Source organism: Dysidea avara, chromosome 4 (assembly GCF_963678975.1).
Source record: "Dysidea avara chromosome 4, odDysAvar1.4, whole genome shotgun sequence".
NCBI lineage: Eukaryota > Metazoa > Porifera > Demospongiae > Dictyoceratida > Dysideidae > Dysidea > Dysidea avara.
The window spans coordinates 47,863,303-47,879,720 of record NC_089275.1 but is presented as its reverse complement, the minus strand read 5'-3'; the positions used below and the strand labels follow the sequence as shown (position 1 = coordinate 47,879,720).

General features: G+C 36.6%; 1 long non-coding RNA gene across 6 annotated transcripts; it reads left to right on the top strand.

Annotated features, from left to right (window-relative positions):
* The first annotated feature begins 1,385 nt into the window (after positions 1-1,385).
* LOC136252548 (uncharacterized) lies at positions 1,386-13,095 on the top strand. Of its 6 annotated transcripts, XR_010699625.1 has the most exons (9): positions 1,386-2,156; positions 3,891-4,029; positions 7,989-8,108; positions 8,334-8,500; positions 8,547-9,436; positions 10,054-10,188; positions 11,261-11,381; positions 11,467-12,431; positions 12,497-13,095. It is a non-coding gene; the product is annotated as an uncharacterized lncRNA (long non-coding RNA). The 6 variants fall into 6 exon arrangements; XR_010699627.1 differs by lacking the exons at positions 1,386-2,156; positions 3,891-4,029 and having other exon boundaries at positions 7,447-8,108; positions 11,467-11,657; positions 11,881-12,431; XR_010699628.1 differs by lacking the exons at positions 1,386-2,156; positions 3,891-4,029 and having other exon boundaries at positions 7,447-8,108; positions 11,467-11,718; positions 11,881-12,431.
* The last annotated feature ends 3,323 nt before the right edge of the window (positions 13,096-16,418 follow it).

Genomic DNA, 16,418 nt, shown 5'->3' with positions numbered 1-16,418 from the left:
CATATTACGGAATGCAATAATTTTGTATTGCATGGTTAAAGTTTCCTCAACTTATTGACTTCATTTCTGTTTGTACTGGGTTTCTTCAGTATCATTCTACAAGGGGAATCAGTGGCGGATCTAGGATATTTAAAGGAGGTTTTTGAAAATTTATATAGTGCCTCTGAAGACATGCTTCCAGAAAATTTAGAAGATCTGAGGTCAGATTTTAGGCTACTTTGTAGGTCTCTAACTATTACATAGATATGTCTCTCTATGTATACTGATTACAATACATGTGATCAGCTAGCTAACTTTTATAATTTAATGATTTTCCACTTTGTCATGTGCTATATACAGCAGAAGGTTTTCTTGGGATTCCCAACATTATATCAAACTACAATTGTGTGTATAATTGACTTTGTTAAGTTTGTAAACAAGTTCAGTTTTGTTGAGGTACAAAAATGTAAAAGGTGACCTGGGAAATTGTATGTCTATTTTTGGGTGTAAGAATGACATCGAGACTTCAAACAAATTCATTCCACCGTTCTATTCCACTGTTTATACTGAGGGGTAGATAATGACCTGAAATTTCATAGATCATCTCTGAAATTATTTCTGAAAGATGAGATATTGCCTGAATTTTATACAGTTTGAAATATGAGATTTGAGAGTCTAAAATTATGGATTTACTAATTTTGAAATTAATGAATTTTATGGAAATTTTAACTGAAATTTCTCTTGAAAGATGAAATTTGGGCAGTCATATTTCTGAAAGATGAAATATGGGCAGTCATCTTTGAAATTTTGTAGACAATTTTGGCTTGTTACCTACCCCTCGGTTTATGCACACCCAATACAATAGCACTGACTACTGGTGTGGTCCTCCCATCATCCTTCAAGCGATGAAATGAGCTATCATTATGTCACAGGTCGTGCAGGGCGCAATGTCCATCGTTTGTATGTACCTGCTGTGCGATTAAACTATGGCAAACGAAGTCTATATTATCGTGGCACAACTATATGGAACAGCCTGCCTACCTCAATCACCGAGATGAACTCATTAAATAGCTTTAAGCTAGCTTATTTAAGTCATATTTAGTTAATTGTGTGTATATATGTACCTATATTGTTTTTGTATGCTTGTTCAGGGCACAGCTAAAAAACAGCTTTTGCTGATGCTGTCTCCCTGTCTAAATAACATTAAAAAAAAAAAAAAAAAAAAAAAAAATTATTAATAGTCACCTCATGGTAATCAAATAATCAATAGTGACTGATTACACAATTAGTGACTACTCTGGCACCACCAACCCTATTTAGGTGCTTATACAAGCGTCCCGAAAATAGGGTCTGGTCTGTCTAGCATTCAGGACTTGTGTTTAGGAATGCGTAATTACACTGCGGCTTGCGTTAGCAAACATATCGAACAGCGAAGAATTCAATCACACAGTGATGTTTTAAGGGTTTCAATCAGTTAATTTCTATGGGCAGTTGATGTTTAGGCTGTGGAGATGATATTTCTACTAAGGCGTCTATTACACACAAATGGTAAATGGAAAATCGTCCCTGGGGTTATTCACCCTGACACAAAAAGAACTTGCGCAACTTTCGTTTTGTGACTTTCACCCCAGTATTTACTCATGTCGTACAGCCAAAATGCATTTAATTGGCAATACTGCGATTTGATTTTGTGGTCATACACAATTGTTCACAAAACACTCTAATAGAACGTACACAATTATTGTGGCCTCATTTAATGTTGGTGGTTGAGCTGTTTCAGTGATCATATTTCAACTTGAATGTAAACCACTATTTGTACCTCATGACCTCACTGATCAGATGACATCATTACAGAGGCTCTTTTTGGTCCCATTTGTTATCCTATTAAATGAGGTAGTGTCACTAGACAGGAATGCCTGTCTGTACCAGTCACTAGTGTATGACAATTCTTTCAACAAGTGACACTGTAGTTGTGTTTGTGTAGTGTCAGCATTGTGTTCTGTTAGTTGTTCTGTGTTATAACTAATTACTACCTGTTGTCCTCAGGGCATGTCCAACACTGTGTTCACCTTAAAGGTGTTAAAGGTACAGAACAATGAGGGAAACAGTTTTGGACAGTCATCCTAATGGAACAGATAGTGATTAACAACATCAAGATGGATCAAGCACATCTTCTGGTAATCTCCTTGTACCTTACTCATTGAGAGTGTAGAAGAAACTTATATAAGTTTATGTTGATGTGTGTGTGTGTTTGTGTGCGTTTGTGTGCGTTTGTGTGTAGTGTATTACAGCCCACCCAGCTGTAATATCAATGGGTACCTGGTGTGTACTGGAAAAGTAAATGCCCAACTGTCCTTGTCCCATTTAGCAGTGTTGGGAACTTTGGGTTTTGCAACCTCACTCTGTGAGACTTGGACAGTCCTCCTGCAGGTTACTAGCCCTGCCCCATGAGGATTTTCCTGCACAAGACTCAAGCGCCTGAGTGGTACACAGGAATCCGAGTGCGGGCTGTATGCTTTGTGTGTGTGTGTGTGTGTGTGTTTTGTGATTTACGGTCCAGTTTTTTATATAAGGAACACTGTTGCATGTCATGGCCACCTCTGATAGGTCCCAATATACATAACTAAGGTGTACTTCATGATTTCATCAATAAGACCACCTCATTATTGAGGCCACATTGTTTGGTCCCACAGGTAGTGCTATTAATGAGTTTCACTGTATGTGTGTGTGAAGTGGACTAGTCAACTACTAAACTGTAAAAGTGTATTGGCTTATGAGTGACCTGATGAAAAGTGGTGTACTTGTGATCATGTAAACCATATAATTGGTAACACCTTGTGTGGTGAGAATTTTTATTTATTAATTTTTATAGCTTTACAGCATGCATGTACAAAATTACAATTAAAATTATTGGTGTGCATGCTGAAGGCATGCCAGCAACTAGTTCTAACATCAGTGAGTGAAAATATAAGAAAATTAAATAGTCATTTAGTTGTAGGAATGGGTTCTTTGGAACATCAATAGCATGGGCATAGAATGTAAAATGTGCAGGTTCTTGCGGAGTTGAAATTGTTAGAAAAGTGGTTCCATAAATAATCAGTTATTTGGTGCTTGATTGTGTTCACATTTTCAGAATATTCACATGTAGCAGACTTCAACCTGTTAAAACACTCTAATAGAACATACACAAGTACAGTAGACCCTTGCTTATCCAACCATGATTTGTCTGTACCCTTGTTTATTGGAATTTGAAATGACTGTTTATTTAAAGTGTTTCAAATGTGAGTGTATGTTCTATTAGAGTATTTGAATGGAGCTTTGCATATAAACAAATGAGCTTCAACTATTCACTTCTGTGAGCACCTTTAGTATTGTTTGAGACATTTGGGGTTTGGATAACTGAGTGTTAACTTGTATTGCGGTACAAGTGGAGTTCAACTTGTTTCAGTATTCACATGTCAACCTGAATGTACAACACTATTTGTTTACACAATACTCTTGTAGAGTAATGTGTGTGTAGACTCTGGTGTGGGTAGGGGTGTGACTTTAAAATGACTACTGTTAGAAATGTGTAATATCAAAGTGATGACCGAAAGAATTGCTGTTAATAATGATGTGTTATAACGACATTAATATCATTGCAGTCATTTCATTGTCACCGCCATTAATATTGACGTTACCTTAAGCCATGTCATTTGTAGGACCACTCTCACAGCTGGACTATTAATATGCCAACATTACTGTATCATATTACTGTACAATTGAAATATCATAATATGTATTACACTTCACTAAACATATAGTCACAATTTGTACAGGTGGTTGAGATGGGATATGTATTATGGCTACATACACATTTGATAATCTGTTAACCAGTCATTGAGTGTCTGCTCATGTGTACATTTTATTAGAGTAACTACACACAGTGTTACTGGAGGACTACTCCATGATGTGTCTGAGGTCCTGGGATTGCTGCTACTGTCTCGTATGTAATTGTTGAGGACACATTATTTAGTGGTACTTGTGCTATACCCTCCAGGACTGGTTCAGGTAATGAGCTATCTACCATAACAGTTACTTGGTTAACCTCCACACCATTAATACCACCCATCCTTGTTAGTGGTGACATACAATCATCCCACCACTAAAATGATGTGGCTTCTATTTGAACAAGTACAAGTTTGATTTAATAGGGATCACAGAAAGTGATCAAGGTTGTTTACACTTGTGGATTAAATGTTCACTAGTATACCTGTAGGTGTATCCTACTTGTTTCATTACATATGACCCCTAATTGAACTAGTACTTGTTTGTTACCATAAATATATTATGACTAGTTATGGTGAACTGCACACATACTGCTAGGCATGCCATAAAATTTTTAAACACATGCTCCATACATCTACTACTGAGAAGTTTAAAACATTTCAAATGAAAAACAGTATGAGAAGTGTCTCAACAATCACTACAGAAAATATGGACAATAACTGTGAATAGCATGTAAGGATATAGTCCGGTAGATTTAAGGTTGGACCCGGAAAAAATTCGAAGAAAGCTGATTTTGGTATCATTAGAAAGCAAATTTTTCATAGAATAACATATCCAAAATCCTCTAAAATCCATCTTGGGGAAAAATGTTTATGGCCAATTTAGTATTGAGGCATATGTGACTGGATTCAGGAAAGTTGTTCTTCCACATGTATCCAATTTACCAACTTTGACAACTCATAACTTCAGATTGGAAAATGGTATTGACTTGAAATTTGATCAGTAGTGAGCACTAGCATCACTTATTAGGTGGATAAAATTTCAGGTTGATGTACACTAAGTTGTGGTTTCTTTATTAAATGCATTTGGTAGACCTATTTTTGCAAACCGGTCATTTGTGGCTAACAAAAATGCATATTATTCTTAAAATATTTTCTCATAAGAAATTTATTGCAATCAATATTAGCTGTATGAAATAAGGATAAGACTAACTAGTTATAGAAATAAAAAGGTGCCTATCATGTAAGTTCTGAACAAATATATTTGTCACGATTATTGTAAACAGTTTCTTCAGCACTTCTGCAACTCTCTCCCCTGCAACTGCCACATGCTGCAACATACTTTAATCCATGATTACACTGAGAGCGTAATGTTGCTACCACATGGATTTGCAGTAGAAAGCTTGCATTTAGATTGTACAAATTTAAGTTAAGACTTCTGGTGCTAGTCCAATGTCTGTTGTCATCAGTTGCATATAGTCTCGATCCTTCTAGTTTCCAGCTCCATTATGGTATTGGATCAAGTTAGTCATTAAGTTCCTTCTAATGAATAACTTGTAGATGCACATACAAGTTGTGAAAGTGTACTGCTCTTGTAATCATTTGCACATCATTTTCTTCTTGATTAGGCCAACTTTATCCCGTTCAAATGTTGCAGATGTTGTATCACAGCCACTCCATGCAGGCATGTGAAAAGAGAAGATGTAATTATGACATTACAATAAGACCTATGGGCCCAATAATGTCATCAATTTTCCAATGTTCAAATGTTTCCCAACCTTTGAAAGAAAATATATACTTGCTATGCTCTGGTGCACCATGCAGGAGGACAAGAACATCAGTGTCAACAACACACTTTATTTCCTTCAATTGCAAATTGAAGTGCACATTGAACAATCAGTGTGTCAGTATCCAAATTACTCTGATGCACAACCTGGCCATCATCTCTCAGATATTGGACAATCAATTGATGTTTGCTCAAACTTCCTGGTTTTTGTATGCTTCCATAGATTCACTTGACTGAATATCTGCACCTGCACATACGTACCATAACATACCTGGGGATGCTGCCAGCCCTACACACTGATTGCACACATGGAGATTCTGACATACTGATAGTCCAATGCGCATTTCAATTTTGCAATTGAAGGAAGTAGATTGAATGTTGTAGTTGATGACAACAATGAAGTTCTTGTGTTACTGGTGCACGCTGGAAGCAGAACATGACAAGTACATATCTCTTTTCATTCAGAGGTTCTAAAACATTTGAAGATCTGGAAAAATGATGACGTTATTGAGCACATATGTAGGTCCTCTTTTCACATTCCCGGGTGGCTGTGATACAATGTCCGTAACATTTGAAGAGGTAAAGTTGGCCTAATCAGCAATCAAATGATGTGCAAACAATTGAAAAGTTAATGATAGATTATATAATGCAACAATTGCACATGTTGAAAAAGTTGGAGTTTGATGGGAATCAGTCTGATTTATTGAGGAGTCTCAGGTATACAAAACAAAGTACATGGAAATGGTGGCATCAGAAAGTTATTACACATGTGAGCTGTGAAAGTGTGCTAACCCTTGCAGTTGGATGGAGCTTTCAAGATCAATGGTTTTAGCTGATGCAAGAAGTTATTCATTGGAGGGAACTTAATATGGGGCTGGAAACTAGAAGGACTAAGGCTGCAACCGATGATGATAGACATGGAACCAGCCCCATAGATCATATAATTAAGTTTGTACAATATAAATTCCAGCTTTCCACTGTAAATCCATGTGGTAGTAATATTATGCTCTTGTTGCAAACATGGATTATTAATGTGTTGCAAAATGTGGAGGAGAGAGTTGCAGAAGTGCTAAGGAAACTATTTCTTGTGAAAAAATAATTTAAGGATAGCACATTTTTGTTGGTAACAAATGACCAGATTTGCAAAAATGGGTCTGCAAATACATCCGATTGAGAAACCACATCTTAGTGTTCAAGTTGAATATCAATCTGAAATTTTATTCACCTAATAAGTGATGCTGGTGCTCACTACTGATCAAATTGCAAGTCAATACCATTTTCCAATCTGAAGTTACGAATTGTCAAAGTTGGTAAATTGGATATGCGTGGAAGATCCACTTTCCTGAATCTAGTCATATATGCTAAATACTAAATCGGCCATAAAAAATTTTCCCCGAGGTGGATTTTATGGGATTTTGAATATGTTATTCTATGAAAAATTCGCTTTCTAATGATACCAAATTCAGCTTTCTTCGAATTCTTTCCAGGTTCACCACTTTTTTCAGTTATATCTACCGGACTAATACACAATATAAAGTTTCATCAAAATAATTATGAGGGTATACATTTCTGGTGTTTGCCAGGCAAACTAAACTATGAAGCAGCAAAATTTCTATCGGCAAAAATTTCCATCTCTACTGTAGTTGCTTCAAACTTACTAAGTATTGTATGGGTGCAGTAGTACTGTGTATTAAGGGTCATGAAGGTTTACATATTCTCACATAAAATAATGACCAAAAACTATTCTCACAGTACCTTCACTGTGCCTTGACAGTATTGATGAGTTACTATATAGCTAAGTACAAAAGTGTCTTCAAAATGCTTCTGACAAGTTGGAAATTTTTATATTTTAATATAGTGGAATTTTCTACTAACTGTGTATACTATGGACAATTGTAACTTGATAATGGCTAAGCTTGATTATTTTACTATTAGACATCACTTCAGTTTGACTAGTGAATTTTGGCATAACCCAGTTTGTACAATGCATGCATCATGGGCTCACTTTTGTCCTTCATTGTGTATAGTGAAGAAACTGCACAGTACATACATATGTGAAACCTTGTGTATTATGTGGTATAATGTATGTACATCAGATGTGTTTGGTTGTGTCTCTGTACACTTAACTGAGAGGTGTGTATGTGGTGGTGTGTGGGTGTATTATATGTAGTGTATGTACGTATAAATACGTATATGTGTATAATTATGAGATGTGGTAGGTCACAAACAATTCTTTGTATTGGTAGATTATCAGCTTAACATCTGGTGTATATTTATGACAACCGACATTTTATGCATTTTAACAGACCTTTACTTGAAGGGCCTACCATTATTATCATACAGTACAGTACAGAATTGTGTATTGTATAAGAGTAAGTACAGTGGACTCCCGGTTATCTGAACCCCTTTGTGGATATGAAGTTCTCACTAATATTGGTGGTTTTGTTCTGTATCAGTTGTTCTGCTTTTGCAACCAATCTGTCTCCTGCTGCTTCAACATCATGTAGAAAATTGGGAGGAAGACTGTCCAGAGGTGATGGCCCTATATGATTGTATGTATCATGTAAACTCTTGAGGTAAGAGTATATAGTAACCTTATTTCGTACATTTGATTAATTGTTTATCTATAGTAGAAGGAAATTTGTTACAAAGAAATTGAGTGCCCTATAAAAACTTTGCATAATAAATTATCTGACACAACCAATCCAGACTATTAATAATTGTTTTTGAATCAAAAATTTTTGTTTGGTTTCCTTCTGCAATATACTTTACCTGATGGTAATATGTCTTTGTGTTTACAGAATGTTGAACTGCACCTGTCATGTAATCTGAAGTAGTGACGAGGACCATTCCGCAAGTCATGAAGAAGAGCTGCCATATCACCTGTGGCACTATGCATCTTGATAGCACACCTCGCCCCATGGGTGATCCTCTTCATCATGGATTTGGATAGTCCATGCTTACTATGGTAAGCTGGTTTGTCATTGCACACTCCCTCTAGCCTGTTTCAGTAGCATTTCATGGCATGATTGGCACACTCCACCTTCTTGATGACTATTCCGTATGATGGCACCCCAAAAACAACAACATGGTAAACCGAACTATCCCCAATACCAATAAGCCAGCAGTACTGAACATCATGCATCTGCTCTGACAGTTGAAAACCCTCAAGGATGATGTCAGCCTCCATGCTGCAAGAGTTACCTGACCAATTACGAAAACAGTTGTATTCTGGTATTAGCGTTTCTCTCCTTGCGTTGATGGCACATATAGAACAGTGCTTGTTCCTGACTCCAATGAACAGAAGTCCTTTGGTTGCTGTCCCAAATATAACACCAACACCAGAATTGACAATATAGGAATGTCCATGGCTCCTCTTACTCCAGCCACCATCAACTACCACAGTTATCGCTGGCACTGTGTTGTGGTAGCTGCCTCGTTGGATGGCCAATTCCTCCTCTTTCTGACCAGCAATAAGTATTTGTTCAGTTACTGTTTCTTTAAATATTGTTCCCATGTCACATTCCAGGTCAATGAAGGATGGGGTACTCAGAGAAGGGACTTGGAAACAGGCCAATTGTTCCTTCATGTATTCAGTACGACCTCCAGTAGCTATCTGCCCTAAAGCAGCACCGATGTTCACATCATAGTGATTAGTGCCATTGATGGTAGTAATTTCAGAGGTGGTAAACCGAAACAACGAGGAACACTTCAAGCACTGGCATACCATTATTGACGCTAACCCATAATGACGGCTTGTACCCAAGGAAGAAGAACACAAGGCTGAATGTTGGGTGATGGTTTCAATAAATTTGCCCAGCAGCACTAGAGAAATTACTCTGTTGCCTGTTAGTAAACAGTTGGGTGGTGATGAGTTAGCTGCACAGAAGAATGAGAAGATGCTGTAATAACTTTTTTATTAGTAATAGTGTATAGTTGTTTACCTGTTGTCTTGACTTGTGTATTCACTGTATTGTTAGTTTCATGGTCAAGTTGTAATTATAACAATAATAAAGCTGTACAATTATGTCTTAATTTACCATTTGTTTTGCTCCACCTGGCTTGTATAGCAGCAGCTGCTTGTTGTTTACGCTTGTGCTGCATTGCTTGCCCATGTACCAGTAGTTCTTGGTTACTATGCATGGTCTTGCGCCCTAATTAGCTACGTGCCTACTTTGCTTTATCCCGTTACATAATGGCCGCATGTGACGTAAAGTATTTGATATGGCTTCTTTGTGCGCGTTATTGCTTTATCACCACCTTAATGTCAGCCCTTCATGCATACATTGAACTGGTATATAGTTCATTTCTGCCCATATACCACTTTTTCATGTTTTGTTTAACTCATCTTCTCAGAAAACACTGCTAACATGTAGCAGTACACATGTAGTTAACAAGCTTTATGCTTCAGGAGGTGCATTTAAGAGTTGTGTACCTTTGTTTATTACTGTAGTTTTTGATCTGTGTGTGGTTCTGTTTCTCTGTGTAGTCATTCTATTGGTTGTGTTTATTCTCCTCCAGATGAACAAGCGAAGAACTGATTTATGATGTAATCCTACACGTCTACACTTCATGTTGGGGAAACCAACTTGAATATGGCTGCAGAAATATGACCAACTAGTAAATATTCAGCTACCGATGTTGACATATCAAGAGGTAGGTATATTAGTGTACAAATAGGTCCTGGACCAGTTAGTTATCTAAACTGTTGACTAAATTTCAAATGAATGCTTTATTAATTGAAGTGTTCAAATAGTCTATAATTTTTGAAGAACAAGTTTTGTGTACATTCCAGATACATCTGAAGTCCATATCATCCCCAAGGGTTTTGTATGTAATGTAAAGTCCAGAATTTAGTATCGTACCAATTATGACTTTTTATTTTGGAGTTTTAAAAATTCTACTTGTGTATAGTATTATCCACTAAGAGTAATGCTTGTAAGGTCAAGTATACAGATAAACTAATGTGAGGACATCTGTATTGCTAATGACCATCAGATATTTTACTCTTCAATACAAGTGTACAGGGTAGCATTGTATCTGTTTAGGTATGGATTGTGGTCACCATATGTGGTCTCCACAAAGCACCAACAAAATACCTTAATGTGTACAATGGCATAGAGTTCTTGATGTCAGCAGTAAGGTGTACTTGGACATGGACTTGACTCAAACTAACAGTAAACTGTCTTGACCATGTTGCTATGTGTATTCTAAAATTCTAATTTTAGCAGCTACAATTAATTCACACACAACTATCAGTTGCCCTGACTGTTAGACATGAGGATACATGTAGTTTATAGACATAGCTGATATACTGGTAAAGCTAGCAGAATAAGTAACATAATACCATCTATGCTACATAACAGGTGTTAGATCCATTTTAAGACTGTGATTATGCTTGTAATCATAAGAAACAATTCACTGTAACCTGAATTGCCTGTGTTGTGTTGTGGCACCCAAATGAAGAGAATGTGATACTACAGAGCCTGAGGGTTTCTAAATTCCATAGAACCCTGTGTTTTGAAGTCTAACTTATTTAGACCACAACCATCCTACATATATGGTGATAAATCTCAAGTAGCAGCTTTTGTTATTCCATTGATACCCCACTTGCTGTGGTCTTACTAGGTTGAAAATTTAGTATCTTTAGTTGATAGTTAACTGTTCAAATTGGCATATCTGTGCATATTTGTAGTTATTTTTCACATATTTTAATGTACTCTCATAGTTCTTTCATCATCTGTTCACTATGTCTGACCATGGGAATGAAAGAGAGTCCACATGCCAGAAGGAGCTTTTGGTCATCATCCGATTCTAGATTTCAGAAATTGATGTTGTCATCACTACAGGTGAGGCTATCTGTTATAGTGCACTTGTGAGGGTCATGTGGCTTACATTTCTTCCTATCTTTTAATGGTTTTCTATTACATCTAGGGCCACTGTTTGGTGATGTCGTTACTTCTGGACTGGTGGACAGACAAATTGGAGAATTGTGATACGTAGTTAGGTGTAGCCCAGTGGCCTCATATGGATTCTTCAGCGGTGTGTATTGTACTATCATGATGTGCCATATCATTTAGGGTGCAATCGTCAAGTGTTTCTGGCATTCCCAGAGTGCTCTGGAGGTGTGTGGTCTCACTTGGTGGGTTAGGTATACACGACATCTATAGCCCCCTTCATGAACTGGTAAACACCAACTATGAAAAGAAAATTGAGATTTATATACATTAAACTGATTTGCATATATGCCCTGGATGTACATAAAATAATAAATTATTCTATAGAAAGAATTATAGATATTTTTCGCATCTTTGACCGAGCTATATGACACACAAATTCTCACTATAGGTCTATGCAAATGGAGCCATCAAGTTGATTAATAATTTGTAGACATTGATTTTTTTTTTGTGTAGTGATCTTCTGGTGTATTAATAAGCACCAGTTGTAATGTTGTGAATGTTTTAGTGTTTGAAGTATGTTTGTATGAAAATTGTTATAAGATTTTCAGTGGCATTCACAAATGCGGGGGGTGGTAGGTTATTGGTCCAGCTTTGGTCATGAAAAGAAAAGGTGCTCCAGTGTGGGACGTACCCTCAATAGCCTTGCTCACCTGATGTGTTGTGTGGTAAAGTATGTGGAGAGCAGATCAGCTGATGGCATGTGGTTAACAGTGTTCTCTACCACGTTGGCTATCTGAGGTAAGTGGAAGGTGAAGATGTCATGGTTGTGAGAAGGAGTCATTGTGGCTTGGTTGTCAATGATCACCATCTTGCCCACTACGCATTTTGGAATCACATCCTGATCAGGTGGTCTCCTCCATGTTAGGGAGGTAATGGTGGAGTAACATTTGGAAATAATTGGCTGAGATTCCGCTAACCTTTGCCATCACTTTATTGCAGGTAGTTTCAATAATGTTACCTAATTCATACAACCACATTACCATTTTGTATTATACTTTGTTCAGCTTGTGTGTGCCACCATCAAATACTTTGTACATGTCATCATGTACGGCTGCTTCTCCTTATCAGAACTGAGCCACAATGTGCAGAAGTATTGTGTTGGAAGAAATATCCATGCAAAATCAGGCCTAGGTCAAAATTATAGCAGTCATAAACTGACACTGGGACTTGTTTATTACCCAATTTCATACCATGATGATTATGAACAATAGTATAGTATTGTAATAATATGTGCCTGATTTGACAAAACCAGGCTTCCACATGCACACATCCAAATTTGTGACTTTGAAGGACCATAGCTCGATGTAGAAGGAAGCTATAGCTATCACTTTCAAATTTTCACCTGTTATTGCATTAATGCAATGAAAACATATTGTGAAAATTGTAGGTCAATAGCATACCGAGTGGTCAAGTTACAAGCGGTTAAAGTGAAAGGATAGGATGTGTGTGGAAAACTGGTTTTGTCAAATCCAGTCATGTACTATAGACTTTAATTATTTTTGTAATACTGTAATAGAGTGCACGTTTTATTCAAGAATTTCTAATAGAACTTTAGTGCAATCTAGATTTTCCACTGGTAGATTCACTACTTTATATCATTGAATCTGTACTTCATTTTTAAACAAATTATAATAATTATATTATTGTACATATTTTGTTAACTGTTTTATAGCATAGCTATGTTATACAAGTGTTGTTGTGACAGCTTTATTAAAGTATATCAATCTCGTTGATTGTCTCAAGCTCCGTAATATTAAAGAGACGTGGTTTGCCACTACAGCAAAACTGCAGCTGAATCGTTAAGGAATGTGGGTCACTGCATGCTCTGATCATTAAGGGTCAGACTATGCAATTGTTTATAAGTAGGTATCTACTCCCTCTTACAATAATACACTTCAAATAGTTTTGTGGCATCTAATTACGCTCCTCTCTGGTAAGGGTCAATTTAATGCCTTGGTATGTTTCCTTTGCATGACAAAGAGACAATTACCATGTAATTGAAAGGCAAAGCACAGAAGCCAAATCAACACCTTTCATTGTCAACAAAGATGAATGGGACACAAAGGAGGACACTGGTAAATCCATGAAGAATGCATTGTACGTACTGCAGTATGCCGAAAGGCACGTGTCTGGCTGAAGCGATTTTGAACAGTGAAAAAATCAAGCCCATAGCCTTAGCTGCTATCAAGTTACGCTTGTCTGAAGGCATCAGTCTGTTACTAAGTCAGTCAGTCACACTAGAAAATTCCGTTGAATAATTTTAGTTTAAAAATTCATAGCAACTAGTTGAAAATGAATCTGAAGGCTTGTTTGGGCTTAATTTCACCTAACCAATACTGCTTCAGGGAAAAGTAAGGCTTGATGTTTTTTCACGGGCTATGCCCAAACCTTTATGGTCCCTCTATGGTCCCTACTATACAGTACTGTATGATAAAAGTTAGTTGTAATGTACAGTACAGTAAATTGGCCATATCTCAGGAGTGCTTAATGATAAAAAACCAAAAAAACACCCAGTACCTGATTTAAGCCATAAAACAGAAAATTGACCAATGTGCCAAAAAGATAGGCTTACAAGATCAGGTCACAAATGTGACTCAATTTTGGAAAACCATCCTTTTTGCCACATTGGTCAATTTTCTCTTTTGTATCTAAAATGAGGCACTGGGTGTTGGCCTTTGTGTCAAAATTTCAGCTTGTTATCTTGTAAGGTTCCAGAGATATGGTCAATTTTACTGTCTAATACATTACAAAGTACATAACTTCATATTAATACATTGAATTCTGTGTGTGATTAAGCATGACAAATTGTGACAAATCATTTCGTTTACAATTAATTCTGTATAAAAATATTATAAAGAGACTTTTGATAGTTAAATCAAGTGTTCCTGGTCCTTTTCTTTAATTAAATGCCATGTATCATTGTCTAAGACTTAGTTTTAACATTCTAGCACCTGAACAAATCACCTCATTTGTAAGTTAATTGGTGTCCCACGCATGGTGAAATCACTACATGGTCTGATAAAATCATCCATATCTCCTAGCAGAAAGAAGCTTTGGGTGTGAAATTTCACCTTAATAAATGTGTAAAAAAATTAATTTAAAAAAATTACTGAATTTTCAATTGAGTTTTCCTGCAAAAATAGCATGTGCCCAAAAGGATGGCTTTCCAAAATTGGGTCACAAATTATTATTCACAAAATCTTTCCCAAAGCTAAGTACTGTAATAATTACACTATGCATGGCCACAAGGGATTTGCCATATATATATATAACTACCAGACTTGGGCATAATATCAGGCAAATCCAAGTGACCATAATCCATTATAATATTATGTCCTATCCAAGCATGCTTACACTTAATAGGTGAAAAGACAAACCTCCATTCACCCCATTAGTTTTATACAAAGGCATCTGAACATCGATTGTGGGTTATAGAGTGGACTTTGGTACTCACACAACTTTATTCATGCACCATACAGCCTGTACGTAATGCTGTTTTAAAAGTGATTGTGGGTTTAATTTGCTTTAGTGCATGGTATCATTTCTAGCTATTTTATTATAACCTGTAACCCCATTAAAGTAAGCTAAGTTGTTAAGATAAACACTTAAGAGCAATTAATACATGAGAATGTCTGTCATGTGATTGACATGTGCTGTGTGGAAAAATGTACAATCCCAACACTACAAAACAATCAGGTAAGATTTAGATTTGATACTGGGAAGGCAGCTCAGCTAGCTGTTAGCATTTGCATTTATACATATAAGTCATAAGAGAAGCTGGAAGGGCTGTCAATATTGCTATTGCAATATAATATAACTGCAGAGACCATATAGTACAGCATTTACAGAGCTGATATCATTAGGTTGTAATAGTATAATATTATAGTCACACATTGCTTCTTGTGCAAACTGTTACTTGGAAAAACAACAAAAATTAAAAACAATGTCCAATGACAGAGGAGTAGCTACAATGTAGACAATTGAGGTAGTTGCCTCACCAAATATTGCTGACTGAAGTCACTGGACTGAGAGCTCATTAGACCTTTTAGATGCACTGAAAGCTTACATTAATAGTTTATATGCTATTTATTTCAACTTATTGTACATAGTAAGAGTCCATCCAGGGTTAGCTCTAGGCGGTTAGCTACTGAAGTTTTCAAAAACTAGTCAAGCAAGATCGATGCACTCTAATAGAGCAGTCACCCTAATAGAGCAATCATCCTAATACAACATTTAAGCAAATTTTTATAGTTTTGATAAAATTAAACTACTTAAATTGCTCTCACAATCAATCTCAGATGGTCTAACTTTCTCAGATGGTCTAACTTTCCCAGGGGAGCATAATCCAGACCCCCTGGATTGACATGTTACAAGTGCTTAGCTATATACTAACACTACTCAAGTCAAGGTCTGAGCAACATGTATAAAATACCATAATGTACATTCTTTGAAATACCATAATGGTAGGACTAAAATTACCTCCATATATTCAATCTTATTACTCTTAACTTTCAAAAATTCCTGGGGGCATTCCCCCAGACCCCTAGCTGGAACATGCTATGTATGCCTGATTGAACTTACACACTAGAATGCATGCATCATTCATAAGCATTGCAAGGTCTGCCTCACCTATTTAAAATTTCTAGCTATGCCCCTGAATGAATTTTGAGATCAATTTGACTACTATTTTCTGCTGTACATCAAGTTGTGGTAGCTAGAAAAGCAAGCAATGATTGGGCTAATCAAGAAGTTGTTCTCAAGTTTTGAGTTTTCCCTTGAAAAATTGTTTGGCCAAGATTGAAATATGACTTCTCAGTTATTTATGGCAATAAAAAGTGGACTGTCACATTTTCAACCTTTTATGACAAATAGTCAGACTCAGTTCTGAAGGGCTAACCAAGTCTGGGTCTGTAGAAGAATGAGTGA